Raw genomic sequence first — 9216 nt, 5'->3', positions numbered from 1 at the left:
CCCATCTTCCAGAAATCATAAGGCCTTGGATATCCAGATGTTTACAGCAGAAAGAAAGAATCTATTGGTACCAATCTACACAGGGTAAGATATCACTGTCTAACATCTGTATCTCTATCAATCTAGAATAGTTGTGGTTCCAATTTAATTATAAACCAAGCTGGCTTTGGAGATGGAATTGGCTCACTCCTTCTCTAAACCCAAGCATATTGATAAAAGAAAAGGTTGAGAGATTCTTCAGTACCATATCAGAAGAGCCCTCTGGTGTGAGACAGAAGGAAATCAATTATAAGGGACCATTATCTTCAAGATTCTAATTCTCTCCATGCTTACTCTTGATTTCTTGGAATCCTTTCTTACATGTCATGACATCTTTAAATCCAAACCTTCCATTCTGATAAAAAATAAGTTTTTTCCAATAGCAATCTCTGAAGTCTCCAGAAGGAAGATGGGGCCCCAACAACAACAACTCTACCCAATCCAGAATGATGCAATGATAATCATCATCATACTACACTTCTTGCCAAAATTTCAAACAATCTTACCCATTATTCTGAGAGTTGCTGCAGAATCTACAGTTAGTCTAACTGAGATTTAACTATCTGAGCTTTCTCACAATACCCAACAGAGATACCATCGCTCCCTAAACAGCAGGAAGCAATTCTAAGAAAACGACGCCCCTTCTCCCTAAGGTTCATATTTCTCAGGGTTATGGATAATGGTTCTAGGGTTGGGGGTGGAAGAAACTGTTAAACTCAGTACTCTCCTTGAGGAAAGAAAATATGTCTCAAAAAATGGGAAAAGAAGAAATGGAATGGATAGGTATAAGATATTATGGTAGACTGTCATATACATTAGTAAACAAATTTAGTAATATAGCAGCCTTTGCACTGTTATGAATTCTTATATGTTGATACAATTATAAACTTTCCATTCCTATTTAAGATAATTTGTATATTGATACAAATACAGAACTATGTTTGTTATATTGTACACATATTTTTACTCTTATGTGAAATATTTGTATATTGATACAAATGTGAATTTATATCTGTCATACTGTATGTATGTTCTACTTCTGTTTAAGATATTCTGCATACTGATATATATTTAGGATTATTATCATATTGCATATTACACTATACATTCCTACCTCTGTTAAAGATAATTTGTGTATTGTCACAATTTAAAGTCATTGTCCTTTTACTGTGCATTTGCTTACAGACTGTTTGCCTTATTTATAGGAAGCTTAGTCCTTAGGTTTTTTAGGTAGATAGGACTTACATAGTTATTGTCACCTATGCTTGTCATCTCTATAATTATGTTAGTTAGGTTATCCAGATTTATAAATACATAAGTCAGATGGACAGGTAATCTTCAAACACTTCATGGACCTAGAGAACATGGCATTTAAATAACTTAGAATTCTGTTGACGTGAGACATAATTGCTCCTGGCAGCACCAATTTGATCCCAAGAGAATGTTGGGCTTCTAAGACATTTCCATTTGGAAGTTTGTCTTCTTGGCACAAAGTGGCCTATTGGGCAAAGAACTGCCCTTGCCTCAACTGCTGACAGTACAAATGCTGTCCTTTCTGGACAAGCGGGACACAAGGAAAGCGACCACCATACTTTGCCAAGACAGGGTAAGATGGTCTTTCAGAATTCCTGCTTCTGAAAATGGTCTGTCAAGATACTCTAGGCCTGTAGCCAATTTGAATGCACCAACAGTGCTGAGAAACATTAGGTGACTGTCCAGGCTGCTAGCTGTCTCTGTCTACTCTTGCAAGACTCCTGCAAGTTGCTTGCGTCCTTCTCCCATTTCTCAGGTATTATTATATTCCTTCTCAGGTCTTTGATGAGGTTGGAGATTAGCAGTTATAGTTACAACTTAGTATATATACATATATAATATCTTAGATAGGATATATTAAGTATTAGACTCAGGTTCTTTAGGATGGGACACCTTTTGGAATGATCTTCGTAACACGCCACCTACCCATGCCCTAGACTTCCCTGGATTTTACTATGTGTATTTTGCTTGATATTGTTTGCACTTATTGTAATTCCAACTTATCTAGTTCATTATCCCTCATTACTCCTGGACAATATTTGATAATGATCTCTTTGTATATAGTCTTGTATTAGGTTAGAACTTTCTTATTTAGACAAAAGGGGGAGATGTAGTGGATAGCCATCCCAGCATTGGCCTGGAAGTTCCAACCCCCATTGAGACTTCGGTAATGGTCACGCCCACAAGGCAGGGCAGAGGAGGAAGCAGAAGACCAAGGATCGGGAAGAGGTCACTCTCTTGTTTCCCGGACTCTGGACACTGGAGGTAGACCGAGCAGAGTTCTCCAGAGAACACGGCCAGACTGCACTATACCCTTGCCAGACCCTGTAACCTACCCCTTCATTTGTAAGTACCGCACAAAATAAACCTCCCTTTTAACTACGTGGAGTGGCCTTAATAATTTCACCAATAGGGCTTGTCTATCTTGTTGATCTTCTCAAAGAACCAACTCCTTGTTTCATTAATCCTTTGTATTGTTCTATTTATTTCTATTTTATTTATTTGAGCTCTCAATTTTATTAATTTCCTGGTGTCTGTTCCTCCTGGGAGACTTTGCTTCTTCCTGTTCAAGGGCTTTCTGGTTTGCTCTCAAGTCACAAGCGTGAGATTTCTCTAGCTTCTTTATGTGGGCATTTAGTGCTATGAATTTCCCTCTTAGTACTGCTTTCATAGTGTCCCATAAGTTTGGGTATGTGGTGTATTCATTTTCATTGATCTCTAGGAAGTCTTTAATTTCTTTCTATATTTCTTCCTTAACCCATTGGTGATTCATTTGAGCATTATTCAGTTTCCATGAGATTGTAGGATTTCTATAGTTTTTTTCCTGTTATTGAAATCTAACTTTAAACCATAGTTGCCCAATAGAAGACAGGAAGCTATTCCAATTGTTTTGTATCTGTTGAGATTTGCTTTGTTGCTAAGCATGTGGTCCATTTTAGAGAAGGTTCCATGGGGTGCTGGGAAGAAGCTATATTCTTTTTTGTTTGGGTGGAATGTTCTGTAGATATCGATTAAGTCCATTTGAACCATAATATCAGTTAAGACCATTATGTCTGTGTTAAGTTTCAATGTGCCCGATCTGTCCAGAGGTGAAAGTGGGGTGTTGAATTGTCCCACTATTAATGTGTGGGGTTTTATATGTGATTTAAGCTTTAGTAGTGTTTCTTTTACATATGCTGGTGCCCTTGTGTTTGTGGCATAAATGTTCAGAATTGAGAAGTCATCTTAGTGGATCTTTCCTGCAATGAGCATGTAATGTCCTTCATCATCTCTTTTGATTGATTTTAGTATGAAGACTATTTTGCTGCATGTTAGGATGGCTTCTTACACCAGCTTGCTACTTTAGACCATTTGATTGGAAATTATTTTCCAAGCCTTTTATTCTTAGGAGGTGTCTATCTTTAAATTTGAGGTGTGTTTCTTGTATGTAGCAGAAAGATTGGTCCTGTTTTCATATCCATTCTGTTATTCTGTGTCTTTTTATAGGTGAATTGAGTCCATTGATATTAAGGGATATTAATGACCAGTGATTGTTCATTCCTGTTATTATTTTTATTTTTTGGTGGTAGTGTGTGTGTACATCTCTTCTTTGGGGTTTACTGCTGTGGTGTTATCTATTGCCTGTGTTTTCATGGGTGTATCTGCCTTCCATAGGTTGGAATTTTTCTTCTAGTGCTGTCTGTAAGGCTGGGTTTGTGGATAAGTATTGTTTAAATCTGATTTTGTCTTGGAAGGTCTTGTTCACTCCATCTATGATGATTGAAAGTTTTGCTGGGTATATTAGTCTAGGCTGACATCCATGGTCTCTTAGTGTGTGCATTATATCTGTCCAGGTCCTTCTGGCTTTCAAAGTCTCCATTGAGAAATTGGGTGTTATTCTGATGGGTTTGCCTTTATAAGTCACTTGGCCTTTTTCCTTTGCTGCCCTTAATATTATTTCTTTATTCTGTATGCTTAGTTGTTTAATTATTATGTGGCGAGGGGACTTTTTTTGGGTGTCTAGTCTGTTTGGTGTTCTATAGGCTTCTTGCATCTTCATAGGCATTTCCTTCTTTAATTTGGGAAAGTTTTTTCTATGATCTTGTTAAATATATTTTCTGTGCCTTTGAGTTGGTATTCTTCTCCTTCCTCTATCCATATTATTCGTATGTTTGGTCTTTTCATGGTGTCCCAAATTTCTTGGACATTTTGGGTCATGACTTTGTTGGTTTTAGTGTTTTCTTTGACAGATTAATCTATTTCTTCTAACATATCTTCAACAGCAGAGATCCTCTCTTCCATCTCTTGCATTCTATTGGTTATACTTGCCTCTGAAGTTCCTGTTTGTTTACTCAGATTTTTCTATTTCCAACATTCCTTCTGCTGGTCTCTTCTTCATTTGTTCTATTTCCCTCTTCAGTTCTTGGAGGGTTTCCCTTGCTTTTTCATGATTTTCTTTCAGGGACTTATTGTTTTCTTCTGCTTTAATTGTCCTTTCCTCTAGTTTTTATGGCATTCCTCCCATTTTTTGTTTGTCACTTTATTTTTGTTTCTTCTATGTAAGGCTCTAGACTCTTCACTATGTTGATTATAAGGTTGTTTTCTCCTCCTCCTCCTCCTCCTCCTCCTCCTCCTCCTCCTCCTTCTTCTTCTTCTTCTTCTTCTTCTTCTTCTTCTTCTTCTTCCATTCCATGATGTTCAGGTCTAGCTTCTGGAGAAAGGCTAGTTTTTGGTGTTCCTGTATTGCTCTTTATTTTGTTGTATGTACTTCTGCCTTGATGTCTGCCCATCTCTTCATGGGTTCGTTCTTTGTCTTATCAGTGTACTTGGTCCAGACAGAGCTGACAGATTTAGGGAGCCTCTCTCTGTTCCAGATGGAAGCTCTGGACTGGATGGGAGCTCTTGTCCAAATGAGAGTGCTGGCCGGATAGGATCTGGGGGGCTTCACTCTGAGTCTCAGGAAGTCCCTGGGGTCTCCTTATCTTGTCCAGATGGGAGCTCCTCTTTTCCAGATGGGAGTTTCAGAGCAGATGGTAGTTGGACTCTCTGATACAGATAGGAGTTCTGCTGCAGATGGGAGCTGGGGCTTGGTCTATGAGTCTCAGGAAGTGGCTGGGGGCTCTGGAAGATGGGTGTGGGGGCAGGGTGTGGAGACTGCATGGTCTGTCTGAAGTCTTGGAAAAGGGGCGCATTCCTGCAGGGCCTGAAGAATGGCCGGAAACTGGGGCCAAGTTGGGCAGGTCCTCCTAGGATGGTACCCAGGGGTGGGACCCAGGGACAGTTGCCTCTCTGATTATAACCCCAGGCACTCCTCTGTGGTCAAGATGGGAGTTCAAGGGAGGAATGTGTTTTCCCTTTCTATGGTTTCAGTTTCCTTCCTCAGAGTGGACATCCTTGGGCTTTCCTAGTTCAGAAGATGCCAAGCGACATAGCAAGGTGGCCACCCTTCAAGCCAGGCAGCACACACAGCATTGCTGCCAGCTCCCATGCTAGAGAATCCTTAGGTCCCTGAGTTGCAGCCATTGCACACTCCAGCACCTTTGGAGCCCAGCACAGGGTCAGTCTTCATGGCTGGACGATTCCCAATTTTCTAAGGAAGCACCATATTGATTTCCAAAGTGGTTGTACAAGCTTGCATTCCCACAAGCAGTGGATGAGAATTTCCCATGCTCCACATCCTCTCCAGCATAAGCTGTCTTATGTGTTTTTGATCTTAGCCATTCTGACAGGTGTAAGGTGGTATCTCAGAGTCATTTTGATTTGCATTTCCCGGATAATTAGGGATGTTGAGCAATTCCTTAAATGTCTCTCAGCCATTTGAGATTTCTCTGTTGAGAATTCTCTGTTTAGTTCTATAGGCCATTTCTTAATTGGACTGTTGGGCATTTTGATGTCTAATTACTTGAGTTACTTATGTAATCTGGATATCAGCCCTCTGTCAGATGTGGGGTTAGTGAAGACCTTTTCCCATTCTGTAGGCTAACGCTTTGTCTTGTTGACCGTGTCCTTTGCTCTACAAAAGCTTCTCAGTTTGAACAGGTCCCACTGATTGATTGTTTCTCTCAGTGTCTGTGCTACTGGTGTTATATTTAGAAAGTGATCTCCGGTGCCAATGTGTTCAAGACTACTTCCTACTTTCTCTACTATCAGGTTAAGAGTAACTGGATTTATGTTGAAGTCTTTGATCCACTTGGACTTAAGTTTTGTGCATGGTGACAGATATGGATCTATTTGCAGCCTTCTACACATTGACATCAAGTTATGCCAGCACCATTTGTTGAAGATGCTTTTTTTTCCCACTGTACATTTTTGGCTTCTTTGTCAAAAATTATATGTTCATAGTTGTGTGGGTTAATTTAAGGGTCTTTAATTCGATTTCATTGGTCCACATGTTGGTTCTTATGCCAGTACCAAGCTGTTTTTATTATGGTAGCTCTATAGTAGAGCTTGAGGTCAGGGATTGTGATGCCTCCAGAGATTGTTTTATTGTACAGGATTCTTTTGGCTATCCTGGGTTTTTTGTTCTTCCATATGTAGTTGAGAATTATTCGTTCTAGATCTGGGAAGAATTGTGTTGGTAATTTGATGGGGATAGCATTGAATCGGTAGATTGCTTTTGGTAAGATCACCATTTTTACTGTGTTAATCCTGCCTATCCATGAGCATGGGAGATCTTTCCATTTTCTGACATCTTCTTCAATTTCCTATTTCAGGGACTTAAAGTTCTTGTCATACAGGTCCTTCTCATGCTTAGTCAGATTAACCCCAGGGTATTTTATATCATTTGTGGCTATTGTAAAGGGTGATGTATCTATGATTTCCTTCTCAGCCTTTTTTTTTCTATTGTATATAGGAGGGCTACTGATTTTTTGAATTGATCTGGTATCCTGCTATGTTGCTGAAGGTTTTTATTAGCTGCATCAGTTCCTTGGTTGGATTTTTGGGGTCACTCATATATATTCTCTTGTCATCTGCAAATAGGGAAAGGTTGAATTCTTTCATTCCAATTTGTATCCCCTTAATCTCCTTATGTTGTCTTATAGCTCTGGCTAGAACTTCAAGTACTATATTGAACAAGTATGGGGAGAGGGGACACCCTTACCTTGTTCCTGATTTTATTGGTATTGCTTTGAGTTTCTCTCCATTTAATTTGATGTTGGCTGTTGGCTTGCTGTAGATTGCCTTCATTATGTTTAGGTATGTTCCCTGTATTCCTGATTGCTCCAAGACCTTTATCATGAAGGGGTTGTCGGATTTTGTCAAATGCCTTTTCTGCATCTAGTGAAGTGATCATGTCATTTTTTTCTTTGAGTTTGTTTATATGGTGTATTACATCGACAGACTTTCAAATGTTGAACCACCCTTGCATCCCTGGGATGAAGTCTACCTGATCATGGTGGATAATTGTTTTGATGTGCTCTTGGAGTCTGTTTGCCAGTATTTTAGCATCAATGTTCATGAGGGAGATCTGTCTGTAGTTCTCTTTCTTTTTTGCATCTTTGTTTGGTTTAGGAATCAGGGTAATTGTAGCCTCATAGAAGGAGTTTGGTAATAAACCTTCTGCTTCTATTGTGTGGAACAATTTAAAGAGTATTGGTATTAAGTCTACTTTGAAGATCACGTAGAATTCTGCAGTGAAAGTATCTGGTCCTGGGCTTTTTTTGGTTGGGAGATTTCAATGACTGATTCTATTTCCTTACAGGTTATTGGACTATTTAAATGGTTTATCTGGTCTTGATTTAAATTAGGTATGTTGTACCTATCCAGAAAACTATCCATTTCTTTTAGACTTTCCAGTTTTGTGGTGTAGAGATATTTGATGTATAACCTGATGATTCTCTGTATTTCCTCATTGTCTGTTGTTATGTGCCCCTTTTCATTTCTGATTTTGTTAATTTGGATGCTCTCTCACTGTCTTTTAGTAAGTTTGGATAAGGGCTTGTCTATCTTGTTGATCTTCTCAAAGAACCAACTCTTTGTTTCATTAATTCTTTGTATTGTTCTCTTTATTTCTATTTTATTGATTTCAGGTCTCAATTTGATAATTTCCTGGTGTCTGTTCATCCTGGGAGACTTTGTTTCTTCCTGTTCAAGGGCTTTCAGGTGTGCTGTTAAGTCACTAGTTTGAGATTTCTCCAGCTTCATTATGTGGGCATTTAGTGCTGTGAATTTCCCTCTTAGCACTGCTTTCATAGTGTCCCATAAGTTTGGGTATGTGGTGTATTCATTTTCATTGATCTCTAGGAAGTCTTTTCTTTCTTTCTTTTTTCTTTCTTTATTTCTTTTTAATCTTTCTTTCTTTCTTTCTTCCTTAACCCATTGATGATTCAGTTGAGCATTATTCAGTTTCCATGAGATTGTAGGATTTCTAATTTTGTTGTTGTTGTTGTTGAAATCTATCTTTAAACCATGGTGGTCCAGTAGAACACAGAAGTTTATTCCAATTGTTTTTTATTTGTTGAGATTTGCTTTGTGGCCAAGTATGTGTTGGATTTTGGAGAAGGTTCCATGGGGTGCTCAGAAGTTATATTCTTTTTTGTTTGGGTGGAATGTTCTGGAGATATCGATTAAGTCCATTTGCTTGGGGCATAAATGTTCAGAATTGAGACTTCATCTTGGTCGATCTTTTCTGCCATGGGTATGTAATGTCCTTCATCATCTCTTTTGATTGATTTTAATTTGAAGTTTGTTTTGCTGGATATTAGGATGGATACACCAGCTTGCTTCTTAAGACCATTTGATTGGAAAGTCTTTTCCCAGCCTTTTATTCTTATTTATTTATCTGTCTTTGAATTTGAGGTATGTTTCTTGTATGAAGCAGAAAGATGGGTCCTGTTTTCGTATCCATTCTGTTAGTCTGTGTCTTTTTGTAGGTGAATTAAATCCATTGATATTAAGAGTTATTAATGATCAGTGATTGTGTCTTTTGATCAATGTGTAAATCTGTTTCAATATGACATGTCCTTAAATAGATGTAATGAATAGACTTAACTGTATATATGCACAGAATTATTTAGAATGTTTATAGAGGCTATGCTGATTTAGTGAAGAGCCAGTTGCAATTTCTCCTCTGAGATCCAAAAGTTCACTCGCTCTTGGTAGTTGGTTTATTTTACATAACTAAGCATATTTTCCCTTTGACCAGCAGGAATTCTGTTCAGTTAC

This window comes from Onychomys torridus, unplaced genomic scaffold, assembly GCF_903995425.1.
Source record: "Onychomys torridus unplaced genomic scaffold, mOncTor1.1, whole genome shotgun sequence".
Classification (NCBI taxonomy): Eukaryota; Metazoa; Chordata; class Mammalia; order Rodentia; family Cricetidae; genus Onychomys; species Onychomys torridus.
Note: the sequence above shows the minus strand (reverse complement) of the source record.